This window comes from Carassius auratus, unplaced genomic scaffold (genome assembly GCF_003368295.1).
Source record: "Carassius auratus strain Wakin unplaced genomic scaffold, ASM336829v1 scaf_tig00012509, whole genome shotgun sequence".
Classification (NCBI taxonomy): Eukaryota; Metazoa; Chordata; class Actinopteri; order Cypriniformes; family Cyprinidae; genus Carassius; species Carassius auratus.
In genome coordinates, this window is record NW_020524296.1 from 2,751 (window position 1) to 19,743 (window position 16,993).

At 41.0% G+C, this 16,993-nt stretch overlaps 1 pseudogene; it reads left to right on the forward strand.

Annotated features, from left to right (window-relative positions):
• The first annotated feature begins 1,981 nt into the window (after positions 1–1,981).
• LOC113073611 (histone-lysine N-methyltransferase ASH1L-like) overlaps positions 1,982–16,993 on the forward strand; it is a 39,880-nt pseudogene continuing 24,868 nt past the window's right edge.

A 16,993-nucleotide genomic window follows, 5' to 3' on the forward strand; every position in this document is an offset into this window, starting at 1 on the left:
TCATATTATGTGTTTGTGTTTTATGAATGAAAACATGGGAAAACCTTTGTAAAATGATGCCATTTTTGTGTTTACTCATAGGTCATTACTTACATTAATGAATTAATCTTTAATGCAGTATAATTTTACTCGTCATATATTCGTCAACATTCTGAGGTGCTACAAAAAAGATTAGAAGAAAATACATGATGCTACATGTTACAACATACTGTTTTTCTTTATTTTTGCTCAAAACAAAACAAACAAAACCATTTATAGCACTTTATACATTTCACAAAATCACACATAGAAGTGACAAAAGTTATTGCAGATGAAATGGCGCATGTGTCATGTATCACAATGAAAGTGTTGCGCTTCTTATCTCACGTTATTGGTCACTGCTTCAACATGACTGGCTTATTCGTAAGCAAAGTAGATGCGCAAATTGTATTTTTTTTTAAAGAGAAATATATTTCAATACAAAAGAACAAAACACAAAAAAATTACATTGTCTTAAAAACCGTTCTATAATACAAGATGCCTTCAAAACTTTTTTATTAGAGGAGACTTTCTGAAGTTATGACAATAATAAATGTAGATCAGAAGCTAATATTTGCTGCTGGGTTGAAATTTAAGGTATCTAGCTTTGTGGATGTGCTATTTACCCATCAAATAAAGTTTAAAGGTACAGGTTGTAGGACCTGCCACTAGAGGGTGCACTATCAAAACAATAACAATCGCGTGGTTTGATGAAGCTAAGGAGGAGCGTGGAATGATGGGATTTGTTGTCTTCTGCCTAACCGCTGACGGCCATCAATCAGACGGTTTGATAAATCATGTATTTAACGCGAGTTCAACCATTTGAGTGAGTAGATTACATTCAAAATCAATGCAAAGATGCAATCAGACTTCCGCATTTGTCCACGACACTGTTGTCATGTGGTTTCTACATCAGTAAAGGCGGTAACAAAGGGTAACAAACGTCATTGACAGGCAACTGCACTGCTCTGTGTCACTGTTTAGAATGGGAATTTTCTCATGATTTACAAGTAGTTGAAAACATTAGAGATATTGTTAGTGATAATATAATGATATAACACTAGCCTAGTGGTTTTTGGATATTTTACTGCAAATATCTTACAAACCGTACCTTTAAGACATCATCCAAAAGTGTGGGGTAAATACCATTAAAAAGAAAAAAAAAAACTGGGTTATTATTAAACTGATCAAATGTGACAGTAAAAGACGGTAAAATGTAAAAAAAACAATATTATTATTTCAGATATATGCAGTTTTTAATCCTTCTATTCTTAAAAGTATCCGGAAGAAATGTTTCATGGTTTTCACAAAATTGTTAAGCAGTAAAACATTTTTATTGATATTAAAAACACTGATAATGCAAACCTTTATTAATAATCGAGCAACAATAATACAAAATAATAATAGATAATTGTGCACCACCTTGTGTAAATCTACCTTTGCCATCACAGGAATATATTGTAATAGGTCACAATATTGTAAGTTTAAGACATAATCCAAGTCCTAATTGTCACTTTTGGATAGTAGTGCATAACTAAGAAATTGCTTCCTAAAAAAATATGAAAGTAGCAAAAAAATTTATTAATGTTGCAAAACTCTACAAGATTGTTTTTGAAATATCAGAATGGAAAAGAACCTTACTAATTGAAATATTATATAGCTGATGGAACACAAGAAATAGGGGAGCTGGTATCTGAACAGAATTATTTATAATAATAACAGAAATAGAATAAATGTGAAATAGATTCTTCTTCCTCTTAGCAAAAAGAGCAGGGTGGAGAAATGACACGGTTAAATTTAATTAGATACTTATTACAAGAGTAATAATGATGAATGATTTTAAAATGAATTTCATGCACAAATCACACCTCATTCAAATCCAGCGCGAAACTCGACGTACGGCGTACCCTCCTTTCACGTAAAATAACGCAACTGTCTCTTTCGGTAGGTAATCAGTGGCACTTTCCACACTTTATACTATCCACATTTCACACCCTCCCTTCTACCCGTCCCCCTCCTTTCCTCTACTCTCCTCCTCCCGCTCTGACTGTGAGAATGCCCGTGCTGTACTGACAGAAACGATACGGGCTTAGCAGACATGGAGGCCCGATTAACGAGAGAGGCCCATTCCGACGCGTCTGAGCTCGACTAACGCGGATCCGGATAGGGATTCGGGCGACACATCGGATTATCACGGGTAACAAGCACCGCACAAAAGAGGAGGAAGAGGGCAAAGAATTTGAAGGAGCGATCCATTTCGGGTCCTCTGTTGATTCAACGCAGCAGCCGCCATTTTGTTGTCAGTGTTTTTAATAACCCGTGCAGGGATCATCCCGAAGAGCGAGATATTTTTATATTACGCTCCATTCTAGGATGTTTTTACACTATTGCTGGATTTTTATTGACGACCCGAGCGAGAAGGGAACACTCTACTAATGTGCTCCGCTCCAACAAGCGGCTGCTTCGTTTACATTAACGTACTAACGTTAGTCGTGTGAACGTATCGCGGGGATAGTTAGCCAGTCCAGCAAATGTGCCTGAAATGACAGATCATTAGATTGCGGTTTAGTGGTACGATCTACGTGGTTACACTTCACTCGTTTGGGGGGTAGTAAACAACACAGAGACGTGAATTGAATGACCGTTGACGTTGTGTACGCGGGGTGATAGCCGCGATGTTGAGCAAAGCCAATTTAACATACCTTGCTCACAGACATCCTTCAAAATTTAAATGGCAGTGAGGTATTTTAACACCCAGTCTCAGTCTGATAACTTGCTATTATTGTTTCATATAAGTCTAGTTTTTGGCACACCTTTCTAATTTAAGATTAAGCTCATGATATGCTCTTTGCTAACGAGCTATGCTAGCTATATTAGGATCATAAACCGTGACTAGTGCATAAATATTGTCACAACTCATTTTCGCGTAATGACTGGATATATACACACTAGACGAATATTTTGCTATGGCATGCATTGGTTGGAATGTTCTTCCGTGAAATGTGACCGCTTTCCCCCCCTTTTGCTTTTTTTTTTTGGGCACATCAGCGATTTCAAGATAAATATCCGAGCGAGCATGCTGTTGCGTACGAAGAGAGGATTTTGATCGCAAATTATGTGAACGCCGTTCTGGACCGCTAATAAGGTGAGCAACTTGTTCATAAATTCTGCATTTAGACTGAAAATGTGCTTTAAAGGGTTTTAAACGAGCTGGTTGGTTAACTATGACATCTGTCAAGCAGCAAGTGAAGAAAGTCCAGTGTTTTGATGAAATGTTCGAAAAAGCTTTGTTTGTTGCCGCTGGTAACGTTACGTAAGTTAATGCTAAATAGGAAATGTTGCGGTATGCATTCACAAGGCGTTTTGGGAACTGAATATTATGTGTTCGTTTCATAGAAATGAACTATCTGTAGTACGCTACCTGCTGTAGATGATCCTCAGTTAACCTCGCTCACAATAGTGTTCGTTGCACGTGCATATTGCGCGCGCCTTTGCGTGGTTATATTTTTCCCATAGGAGCAGATGTCTTGAGTAGTGTAGTAGAAAGTGGTGTCTGGAGCCTTTGAGCCACCTTTGACCTCTGACACCGTTGTCAAGGAAACCAGAAGTAAGCTTCCCAGTGGCTGAGTGCTGTTTGAGTGGGTAGGCGTGATTTCAAGCATTTAGTTTGTGGTCGGAAAAGATTTAGCCACGACGCATTGTGTTTGAAATATGAGTGCATATTAATAACAGATGTGTTTGATGGTTTAGTTTCGTTTTGTGATTCTTTCTGATGGCATCTGATGCTAAGTTGCGAGCTGTATGTTATAGAAGATAAATGAATCGCAGGGAGGCTTATAGTGGCACCAAAAAATTGAGAACTTAAGTTGCGTTTATTTTTTTGTGATTGAGAATATGCTCAATATTTATATATATATTGTTCAAAATAAAGACAAATTATGTAGACACTTTCTGGTTGTCAAACGTTAGTGGAACATGTTTGTGGTTGATGTGATGAACCACAGACACAAAAAATAACTTTAAGATCAGGTGGTTAAAAGTAATGACAAAAATGTCTAAAAGAAAGTGGAAATAAAGTTAACTTTCTAGGAAAAGGTCTAGACATAATTTGTTTGACAACTGATGGATAGAACTTAGTGGACCATCGATAGAACCATAAACCATTATGTTTTCCTTTTCAATGTTCACTCAGTGTACATCACAATATGGAAGAAAAGAATCGCATACTTAGGCTGTTTCATTGCAGCTTTAATAGGATGTGACCTTGTAGTTTAAATGCTGGTTTTGAAGAAACAGACAAACTATAAGTAGGCTCCATCCAAAAGGAAGAGAGGGAAATGAGAGCAGATGCTAATTGTCTGCTGTAGGTCCTCAACACACCATATATTTTTTAATATAGTTTGCCAGTGCTGTTTCTCTTACCCTCAGGCTCACTAAATCTAAACTACAACTCCACTCACACTGTCTCCCTATTTTTCCTTCAGTGTGTTTTGGCGGGCTGGAGGTTTATGGAACTAAATTTTAGTTCAATAATAATGAATGTTACTTTATAAAACTGAACATAACTTTTTCAGAAACTATCAAACATATGCCATTACAAAAGAAAAAAAAAAAAAAAATGAAAAAAAAAAATGAACTCAGTCACACAAATGTAACAGGCTCTTCAAATATGCTTCATTTTTGTTAATGTTTTTCAAAGATTCGTTTTCGCTGATCATGGATTCTGAATGCATTGCCACAGATTTCGCTTTTGCCTCGCAGTTTTTCGTTTGGAGTTTTAACACAAACCTCTCGTGGGGGCGGGGTTTACAGTGATATAATCTGATTGGATAGTGAACTTTTGATGGACAGGTGCTCTCTGACCGGGAAGTACAGACGTCACTCAGTGGCGTGCGCTGCGCATATTGAAAGCTCTCGTGGTGATTAAATCTGGTCTCTACCGCAAAAATTATTCTTCACAGACAAAGTGAAAGAAATTTATTTTAAGCTCATACACGGGTTCTACCCTGTAAAGAAGTTTATACAAAGATTTAAATCTGACATTGATCTTACATGCTCTTTTTGTTCGAGTTCTGAAGAAACTTTATACTTATTTTGGTCACTACACTCAGAAACTGTGGAATGACATTGGTGTGTTTGTCAAGTGTAAGATTTTGCCAGGCTTCTCAGTACATATGAAAAACATTAGATTTGGGTATTATGACTCTGACCCCACAAACGAAAATATCAGTTTTGTTATTAATAAAAATATTTTCCTAATAAAATTTCACATTCACAAATGGAAATTCTCCAACTGTAAACCTGTCTTCTCTGTGTTTCTAAAAGAAACGGAAAACTATTTGAATGTAATCTCAGTATCTACTAATAAGAAAGCTATAAGGACTGTTAGAATTTTTTTTTTTGTGGTTGACATTGTGATGTATGTTTATACTTTTGTATGTTTTTGTTTTCTGCATTAACAAAAAAAGAAAAAGAAAAAACAAGCTCTCGCAGTGATTCTTTTTCTGCAACATGTCGTGCCTTGTATTACTAAATATGTAAATAATATTTGACCTTCGATCGTCTCAGTCTGCAAAGATGAGCTCTCAGGAGACATGGAGCGGCGGCGTCTTCCTCCTCCGCTTGTCCTTCAAGGCAGCTTGAAGTAAGCTTGTGTTACTGAAGTGACCAATAACATCGACACAAGTTTTTCATGTTAGATTGTGCTACAGTTGGTTGCGGGTTATTACTGTCATTCAGTAACACAAGCTTACTTCAAGCTGCCTTGAAGGACAAGAGCTCATCTTTACAGACTGAGACGATCAAAGGTCAAATATTATTTACATATTTAGTAATACAAATTACCGTGAGAGCTATCCAATATGTGCACCATTCTCTGGCGCCACTGAGTCCATCAAAAGCTCAAGATCCAATCAGAATAGATCACTGTTAACCCCGCCCCCACGAGAAGTTTGTCAAAACTCCAAACGAAAAACTGCGAAACAAAAGCGAAATCTGTGGCAATGCATTCAGAATCCACGATCAGCGAAAACAAATCTTTGAAAAACATTAACAAAAATGAAACGTATTTGAAGAGCATGTTACATTTGTGCAACTGTGTTGATTTTTTTTTTTCTTCTTTTGTAATGGCATATTTTTGATAGTTTCTGAAAAAGTTACGTTCATTTTTATTGAAGCAGAATAATTCCATAGAGGTTGTGGTTTTCTGTGCTCGTAGAAGAAATGTGGGCATGTAATTTCATAGCAGCAGAAAGACTATCTTAATGCACAGAGTTAGTATATTATATATTATATACTCATGCTGCCAAAACGAGCATTGATTAAAGAGTTGTGAATGACAGGTGCTGAAGGAGCGTGGATGGAAAAGGAACCAGACGAATCACTGACTTCAGTTTCATTTTTGTTTGTTGATAAATTGACTTTGATGTCACACTAAGAAAAAATGCTTCTGAAAATTAATCTGGTCACACTTTAGTTTAGTGTTCATGCTTTCACACTTGGTTCGCTTGCCTGGTCTGAACCCGAGTTCGATTGCCCCCGCCCCCACTGGGCTGTGTTAATATTATGTTATTTGGGTCCGAACCCGGTTAATTTGCATCATCAAGCCAGCAGCTGTTTACCCCTTTGTTTAGTAATGGCGTCGCAGGAGAAGGCGGCATATGCATAACATTACTCTATGCACTTTTATGTATTTAAGTTTTTGAACCGTTCGTTTTGTTTACAAAGCTTCGGTACATAATGGCACTTATGTCTGTCTTATGAATGTACTGCAAATGATCTGAAGAACACAGAAGGCGTACAGAAATGAAGACATACACCTCTCTGTTTGCAGCACGTCAGTCACGCTTGTCAGGAAAGGGAGTGAAACACATTTTTATCAAATAATATGTCATTAATGATGGTTCACTTCCGCCGATTTAGTATGATTGCATTCACATCAGCAGTGAACCGTACCGGAGTTCTCATGAACTGTACCTCAGACCACCCTTTTTAAGATCAGGTACGGTTCTTGGGTGCGCACCCGAGTTTGGCGTTCACGTCATCCAAACAAACCGAACTCTGACGTCAAAAGAACCTGGGTGTACATCAAAAGTGCTAGTGTGAAAGCAGCCTTAATGTACGTAAATAACAAAAAGTAATGGTTCACATTGTTATTGGAATAGTAATTAATAGTAGCTCAGCTGGTAGAGGATGATGCTTGCAACGCCAAGAGCATGGGTTTGAATCCCATTGCTTCAGATAGGATACCTAAATATAAAAGTGTTGGATTTTTGCAAACGACAGCTTGCTGCAATTTTTTTGTCCAGCTTTCCCTCAAGACTTTTCTCTAAGCCATTTTACTATACAAGGTAGCATTTATTTTTGGCATCTTCTTTGCAAAGAGAGGAGGGATAAAAGAGAGAATAGCACAGTAATGAGAAACGGAGTACGACCCACAGTGCTGAGGAAATAGGGGAATGATTGTCACTAAGGGAGGGACGGTCCAGGGAAAAAAGATGGAGGGAGGGAATGCTGGGGAAATGTGTTTTCGATTAGCAGGAGCACAACGACTCTAGTTTGACTGCTTTACTGTTAGATTTCCAAGTGAGTGTTAGAGGGAGACTGAATGAGTGAGAGGACGGAGAGAGTGACAGAACAGGGTGAAAGGGTAAGTTGGGCAGAGAACAAGAGAGGTGTGATTTTTGGATGGCCTCATGTGAAATGGGAAAGGGTGAATGGAAGAGAGAGGGTGTGTTTAAGTGAGATGGGGTTAGTAATTGTAGAAAACATTGAGAACTTGGAGTAGAGAGAAGGAAGGCAGGGCTCTAAGTTCTGGAGCACAGTTTATAGTTGTGGTGATTTCACAGAAAACAACTTTCTCAATATAAAATACCACCACTAATGAAACAACACTCCGTAAAATGGCCCTTGGAGCTTTTTCTCATAACCGTTTATGTAGTGTTCCAATGAATTCTTAATAGCCGTTCTGGATAACCTTTTAACCTAGGCTCTCAGCGGCGCATAAAGAAACTGTCCCCTTCTGTTGCTCTTCCATGTTTTTTTTTTTCTTTTTCTTTCCTGGTCTTTCATTCACTGGCAGTCATAAAAAGGGCTTGAAAAGGTGACTGGATCCTCTGTCTCCCAGAGGTCCTTTTATGATGAGGTCACTAATCGGACTCACCTCTCATGACTTGACCCTCAGAAAGCACCTGTGCTTAGCACAGTACTAACTTACTCAGTGGCCTTTTGTTTTGGAGGTGTGAAAGGGGCATAAGATTACTTTTGTCAAGCCCCCCAGTACTTTATTTTGTGCATTCCAAAAAACTTTGTTCTGTCTTTTATAATCCAAGTAAGTTTATAAAAAGGCTCTTACAAAGGATTGGAAAAAGGGATTGTTAATTTTTTCTTCACTGCTTAGAATTTCCTATTACCATGAAAAATTCTGATCCTCCTTTCCAAATATTTATAGTTATTAGGGATGCACCGATCATGATTTTCTAGGGCTGATTCCGATTTTTTTATTTTCAAGCAAACTGGCCAATTCCGATACCGATTTCAGATTGTTGTTTTTTTTAGCAACAAACAAGAAAGAAGGAAAGTATGCATAAACGAGATGAAACTGGCTTTTGGATATTGAAAACAATAACCGTAGCTATCTGAACTTAACGCCAGTGTCTGCACAGTAAGTAGTCTACATTCAATACAAACATAGATGGTACAGACATCAGCATTTAGCTTTTGATTTTGAATTGGGTTGAATCTACATAGAACTGGCCTTAAATGAAAACATTAACTGTAACCATGTGGAATTAAAAGCAACAACTGCATAGTTATACAATTTCAAACACAATCAACACACATTCAATAAGAGGTTTCTTAATCAGCATTCAGGATTAGTTTTAGTTTTTACATTTTGGTTAAAAAAAATAAAAAGGCCTTTACCAGTAATACAAGCCCAAATAAAAGTAGGGCTATGCTATATAAATAAATTATTCCAAAATGTTAAAATCAGATAATGTTGGTGCGAACAAAACAAAGATGCAAAGTGTTTCATTCGACCAATTAAAAATAATATATATTTATATATATATTTTTTTATTTAAGCTAATGAAAAATAAATAACTATTGTCTCAAGTTAAATCATTACCCTTAAATTTTTTAATTGGATGAATGAAACTTTTTTTCTGTGTGCTACAGCAAGTGATTTTAAAATCAAATAAAGTCCATTTAATTTTAAGATAAAATAAAAATAATCATCCTATACAGAACTGATGTTTACTTCTGGCTTTTTAAATGTGTATGCAAGTTCTGCTTTACTAAAAAAAAAAAAAAAAAAAAAATTGTCACATATTTGTTGAGAAGTTGAGCTGAACATCCCTTCACAGGTACAGTATGCTCGTGCAACTTCAGTGAGCAGGAAAGGGGCTCTTATTTGTGCGGCAGTACACCAACGTCTGTTCGCGTCCTGCTATCTGTGCCTCAGACGTGTAGATCTGCACTTCCAGGGCTGATCGCCTGCCCGTGTCCTGTGCACAGATTTCACAATAGTTCCACGCAAATGACATGATAGCGAATGATTACAATGTAGTCTTTTATTATATTTAACGTATTTTAAGCAAAAACCATCCGGTTCCTATTTATGGCCGGTCAACCGATGCATTCCTAATAGTTACATGAGTATTGTAAGGCTGGTTCACACAAAAATGGATATTCTGAAATTATTTCATAGTCTTATGACTTGTTTCGTTCTGTGGCACACTATGTGATGTTTTGCAAAAGTGGTCTTGCTCATAATGGGACTTGGCTGAACTCCAAATAGGTACCATAAAAGTAGTTGATAAGCCTTCTTGAAACATTTCATTCCATTGGTGTTTACATGTACAACAAAACTATCAAAAATCGGCTCATAAAAACATAACAAAAGAAAACCTTATCTCCAGTTTTGATGAAAAAACTGATACCGTGGTAAATTAATTTAATCTACTGGTAAAAGTGCTGAGTCCAATTAAACGGATGGGCAAAAATAGTTTTTTTGCCAAACTGTTTGACTTTCATCTGGTAATATCTGTTTACAGGATCTTACATGTTGTCAGTTTATTAAGCATTATCCATGTAAAATTGTGAATGTGATCATATTCTTTTATCAGTATGAAGCAGTGCATTTTCAAAAACCACTTAAAATACAAATATTACTGAATTGTTTATTCATTTAATTTTACTTCAGCTTTCTGTCTGGCCACATAGGGTATCATTGAGAACTATCCACTATGCAGAACAATCAAAAGACCCTGTGGAGTTTGGATTTTAGTGACTAGATTTACCCTGTCCTTAGTTGGATCATTCAAAGTCGTTTTTGTGGTGGTAGTGATGCATGTTTGCAAATTCGTTCTGTGTTAATAATTAAATTAAAGGTTAAGGCTGTCTCAGAAGTGTGGCTAATTTGTCTTTTGGTCGTAACACCCCCTCTCTTGTTTTTATCTCCTCAGTTTGAAGGTGAGCAGGCTGGGCACCTGGGAAAGGACGACTGCTTCAACCCAACAAGGATTTTTTTCCAACCTCTGCTTTTCCCCCTTCCCCATCCCCTCCATTCCACTTCCTTCTTCCTACCTGACATCTGCACAGTTCTCCAGTACCTACCTATACTTGCGAGTGAGAACATCCTGTCCCACTCAAGCCCCACTTGTTCCCCCAATCACCAATGGATCAGAGGACACAGGGGGGGGCCTCTACACCGCCCCCGCTCCCTGTCAATATCCCTTCAGCAGAACGCGAGAACGAGGGAGTAGGAGGAAAAAAGGACGATGAAGAGGAAAAGAAAAAACGAGAGAAACCAAGAGATGGGGCACAAAGTGAAACTTGTGCTGCTGAAAGTGGGACTAGTGACCAACAGCAGCAACCAGCACAGTTCTCGGTCAAAGAAACTAGTTACTCAGAGGGAAATGTCAAGCTCAAGATAGGCCTACAGGCCAAGCGCATGAAGAAGCCTCCTAAGATACTGGAGAACTATGTCTGTCGTCCAGCCTTCCGAGCCACTGTAAGGCATAGTGGAGGACGAGGTGGAGGACGTGTTAATCGTGGGGCCGCAGCCAGTGATGGGTGCAACCACACTTCTAGCCCAAGTCGTGGAAAAGAAGGAGAGAAAAGCCCCTCTATCAGCCGAGGAGCATCTCTATCATCCAGTGCTCCTGCTGCTTCATCTCCCTCACCTTCTCTCCCTCCTCCCGTTTCCACCAGCCCAGTTACTCCTGTGAATGGAAGTGCTCCAGCAAAAAAGGTAAGGTTGTTTAACTTTTCATGCAACATTACTTAAGACATCGTACATAAAGAAAGAGACTAGCTGAAATTACATTACAAAGAAACCAACAGTGACATGATTGAAAGTGCAGGACAAATTCAAATATCATTCTCACTCCACTTTCCTAGCTAATGTGGTTTCATCAGATGAACAAGCTTTTCAAATCTTGCTACATTTTCTTTCTCACTCTCCTCTTTTCTGGTAATGTAAACACTTAAAACACTTTTTATTTAATTTTTTTTCTTTTCTACATTTCTTTGTCATAAAAATGCTTTTCTGTCTGACCCAGAGCATTCTTTTTTATTCTCCATCGTTCTTTGTCTTAATTCTGTGTCATAATGTATTGTAACCCTGTTAGTTGTGGCCTAATGGTTAGAGAGTCGGACTCATAAACCAAAAGCTTGCGGGTTCGAGTCTCATACCGGCAGGGATTGTAGGTGGGGGGACTGTTTGTTCAGCGATCTCTCCCACATTCAATACCATGACTGAGGTGCCCTTGAGCAAGGCACTGAACCCCGAACTGCTCCCCGGGCACCACAGCACAAAACTGCCCGTCCACTCCTTTGGGTGTGTCTGTGTGTTCACTGCTGTGTGTGCACTTTGGATGGGATAAATGCAGAGCACTAATTCCAAGTATGGGTCACCATACTTGGCCAAATGTGACTTTACTCTCCCCTCCTCTATTTCACACACATATTTCCTTTCTCCTCCCATCTCTCTCTAAAGTCCTTATGCTGTTTTATTGATTTGGAGGGAATTATGATCCAAAATTCAATCAATAAAGAGGAATTGTAGTGGCATACACATATTGCCAAATATAAAATGTGATTATTTTGGTAATAACTAGGTAAAAAAAACAGCACAGTTAATAATGCATAATTTCTTTGTGTTCCATTATTTTTTATAGTACACTGAATTAAAAATATGTACAATTATTTTCACCGTTTTCTTCTTTATATGCATACAGGCTCCTCCAAAACTTGCCTGTAAGTCAGAGGGAAAGGCTGATGTAAAATCCGTTGCTTCTTCAGAGAGACCCCTTAATCTTCATCGCCCAATGACTGAAAGCAAATCACCCTCCTCCGGAAAGAAAAACCACCTTCCACAAACCAACTCTGCTCCTACCCCATCGCCACTGACAATGCCCCCAGCTACTACATTGCAACAGGACCCCAAAGCAGATGGGATCTTAAAAACTCCTCAATGCAATTTTACTGAGGGGCAGAAGGAACAAGACAGGGGAATTTCTGTCTGGGGTACTCCTACAGTTACTGAGAAGCTCGCTCAGCTCATAGCTACATGTCCACCATCAAAGTGCCCTAAGCCAAAAGCCCGAAAGGTGTCACCAGCTCCAGCACACAGTAGCTCGCCTCCCTTAATTTCTAATCTGCAGCGCCCTGAACGGGCTATGGCCAATAGGAACACCTATTCCAGGGCGGTGCACCTTGCCCCAGCACCACCAGTTTCACGGCCCCCAGGTCGCCCATATGGGTCCAAAAATAAAGACAGTATTCTGGAGAAATTTTCTGGCACCTCTAAAAAAGAGGAATCAGATGGACTTTCAAAAGGGGTCACCAGTTGCAACAGCAGCACAACCACCACCACCACTAGTACTGCACTGTCTCAAAACAGTAGTCGCTTGACGACATCCACAAATGATAGCACTGACAACAGTACAACCAATGGTATGAAATCTCAATCTCGTCTTGGGCTTTGCCCATCTCATTCTTCCTCCATGATGTCTCTTTCATCACCACCACCACCATCTTCCTCTTCTTCATGCTCCTCCTTAGAAAGAATAGAAAGTACAGGCTGCCACATGTGTTTACCAGTCTCAATAGCCTCACGGCCTAGAGCAAGCCCCTCCCGCATCGAGGAATTTACTGAGAAAGACAAAGAGCGTCACCGAGACAAAGACACAGACAGTCCCAGAGATTTAAGTAAGGGCTCTACTCCAGCTTTGCAAGGAAAGCAAGATGCTAAAGAAAGGTGTTCTTTGACAGCTCCTCGAAGTGAGAGGGGTAAGAGCTCAAGTCCAGTCAAACGTAGTCCCAATCAGGAAAGTCGTGTTAATAGGGTACCAAGTCCTACTGAGTCCACCAAATGCACTATTTCACCTTCATACCCTTCTGGTGCCAACATGAGCCCACCACAACTATGTGATGACACTGGCACTCTATCTCCTGCATCACCAGCTGAGCAGGATTCAAAACCTTTTAAGAAGCGGAGAGGACGACGGCCTCGCTGGACAAAGATAGTGAGTCGCACCCACAAGTTTTCACATGAGCCTGCTTCTATCCATCAGAAACCAATGACATCAGGATTTTCCTCGTCATCCCCTACTCGGCAACCTGTGGAACAGAGTCCTTCTGGTAATCGGATGTCCCCTGTTGCTTCAGAATATTTTGATTCTTCACCCAAGAAGAGGGGACGGCCCAAGTCCAAAATGCCTCGGTTAGATGCACCAGCACGTGGCCGCACCCCAAACAAACTGGCACCCTCAAAAGTCTTCTCCAGTCTGCTCAAATCTAAAGAAGAGCAGGATCCCCCTGTTTTGCACCCTGAAGTGGACTTTAATCCACCTAAACTCATGCAAAGAAAGCGTGGACGTCCCAAGCGCTCGCCGCCAACCCTTCCACAAGAAACCCAGCCCCCAACACTTGCTCCTGAGTCGGGGGATGCATTAGTAGGTGAAAAACCTTTTCGTAATAAGGGCAATGGGCAGCTAATTATGAAGACAATTATAGGCAAAATTAATAAGATGAAGACAGTAAAACGGAAAAGGCTCCTCAGCCAAATACTTCTTGGGCCGAAACCAGGGACTGAGCAGGAAAGCTCAAGAAGCAGCGGAGTGCCGGGGGTTGCGGCTGCTACCAAACCACGGTCTCTATCATCAATTGCTGCTACATTTGGGGGCAGATTAGGACCCCAGATCAACGTTAGCAAAAAGGGGACAATATATATGGGTAAAAGGAGGGGTCGTAAGCCAAAAACATCAGCTAATCTCTCGCCAGGTGCCCCCACACCCCCTCCTGAACCTTTCTTGTCACCAAACACTTCGTCCCCACACCATCATCACCAGTCACAGGCCTTACAAAACCAGCAACACCACTTGCCTCCATCTGAGGTGTTCCCGTCGCCTTCACTCTCGCAGTCAAGTGGAGGCCAGAGTCCCATCAGTGATGCTAGCTTTGTTGAACCTGGCTCAGTGCATTTCTCATCACACCCACACTACAGCCATTCCCATCAGGGCCACCACTCATTTTCCTTTCCTCCACCTACTTTTTCAGCCCCCTCTGCTCGCACTGTAGCAAGCTCCTCATCATCCACCGCAAACCAATCTCAAAAGAAATCATCTTGCCGGGGTTACCACCATCACCACCACCACTACCGGCAGCACTACCATTATCGAAAATTTTCTCCTCCAAGGCCACTATTGCCCACGTCTCCTGCTCCTCTTAGTGAGCTGAAGGAGGCCACACCTTCCCCAGTAAGTGAATCACACAGTGAAGAGACAGTACCCAGTGACAGTGGAATTGGGACAGACAATAACAGCACCTCAGACCGTGGGGAAAAGGCTGGCAGTGCAAGTGGCTTAGCTGGTGTAGGGGTCTCGCAGGGTATGGCAAGTGGACTCTTAATGCCTGGTGTCATAGGTCCAGCCATGGGAGCTGGAATGGGTCTTTCTTCGAGAGGTAGAAGGAGGCACTCATCTACAGTTCTCTTGGAACGTCCCTCACCTACACCCTCCCCACTTGGAGCGAGGGCATCACCTGATACAAGAAGACCGCACCCAGCTGCCCCATCTCCTGCTTTGGTTGGACATAAAGAGAAGCACAAGCATAAGTGCAAACGCCGTGGACATGGCTGCCCCAGCTATGACAAACTAAAAAGGCAAAAGCGAAAACGCAAGAAGAAGTACTTGCAACTGCGGTCACGCCGACAAGACCCAGACTTCTTGGCTGATTTGGATGAGATCTGTGTGCAGCTCAGTGATGTACGAATTGGTCATCGCACACCAACACTTTGTTTGGGTAGCAGTTTGGGTCTGGGTGCTGGAGCAGCAGGCCCAGGCCGCGGGTCTGCCATGGGAAGTGCCAGAGCCAGCAGCAGCCTTGGAGGTGGAACCAATCCACCACCCCATCATTATCTACATAGAGATCTCTTGCCCACCATCTTCAGGATCAATTTTAGTGGATATTATTCACCCCACCCAGCCTACCCATGTGATTCACTTCATTATGTCCATAAGCCAGATCTTAAAAAGAAAAGAGGGCGACCACCTAAGCTTCGAGAATCAATATCAGAAGTACCTTTTGTACCTGGGTTAGGCTTTCCCATCTCCAGTGGAGGTTTCTATCACCCTTCTTATGGTGTTCCATACTCTTCTACTCCAATGGGACTTGGCTACTATCGTGGTTATACCCCAGCAAGTGCCCTGTACTCCCACCCCCATCACCAGGCTCCTCACTCTGGCCCATCCCACCATGTTCATTCCCCTTCTTTTCCTCCACCCCCTCCTCCTTCTTATGTCCATCATCATCACCCCTCCCACTTGCTTCTTAACCCTTCCAAATTTCACAAGAAGAAACATAAGCTGCTTAGACAAGAGTATCTAGGTGGTGGTCGTTCATCAGTACTCTATCCTGCAATGTCGTCCGAGCTGTCATTTGGCTGGCACCACAAACACAAGCATAGGCACAAGCACCGTGATCGCTGTGGAGAAGAGGAGGGTGATGTTGGTGGAGTTGTAGGTAGCATTGGAGGCAGAAGTGGAGGAGGTGAGGGGTTGGGTATTGGAAGAGGGGAAAGAGGGAGTGTAGAGTCCCTGCAGCGTTGCCGGTTTGGGCGAGATAGCTCTGCTGACTCCAGTGCTAACAAACAGGCAGCTTCTGCCAACTCCCCTTCCTCTTCCTCCTCATCTTCTGCAGAACGGTACAAGCGAAAAGAAGCGTCTATGTCTTGTCTTGGGCCTTCAAGACTGTCTTTGAACAGCATGAGCCGGGGACATCATCCTATTGACTCCTGGTTCAGGATGGGAAGTTCTGATACTGACTACTCCAAACTCTCTAGAAACCAGTCCCTTTCTGGCTCTGGTGCATTCTCTGAAGGACATGTGCAAAATACAGTGGAGTGCTCGGAGAGTGATGAAGAAGATCCTGCTTCCCCCATTGAGGAGGCAGAGACCAGCCACCACACCAACTTGTTCACATCTGCACTATCTCAAACCTCCCTCAAACGGAGTCGTAGCAAAAAAGGTGGATCATCGGAGAGCACCAGTCTTTCAAGATTGAATCAGACAGTGAGAAGAGATCGTTCAAAATCTGCAGAGAGAAGAGAGATGGGTAAGTGAGAAATCTTAAAACAAATGCTGATATTGTGAAGCTTATTGGACTTTCAATACTTTTGTTCTATGATCATGGCTTACATTGCAAACATGCTCCGTTCAGAAATGTTCTTGTATTTTTTATTTATTTATTTGTTTTTTTATTTACATGTTGTCGTCAAACGGCTGAAGCTGATTGGATTTCAGTACTTTCTGTTAGTGTTCTGTCTATAAGGGTCAGGCCATCACATCAAAAACATTTTGCATGGTCTGTTATAGACTAAATGTGACCCTGGACTAGGGCTGTGCGATTTGGGGAAATTTTGGAAAGTCAAGATTCAGCTTAATATTGTCAATAGTGTGCAGCACAGTAT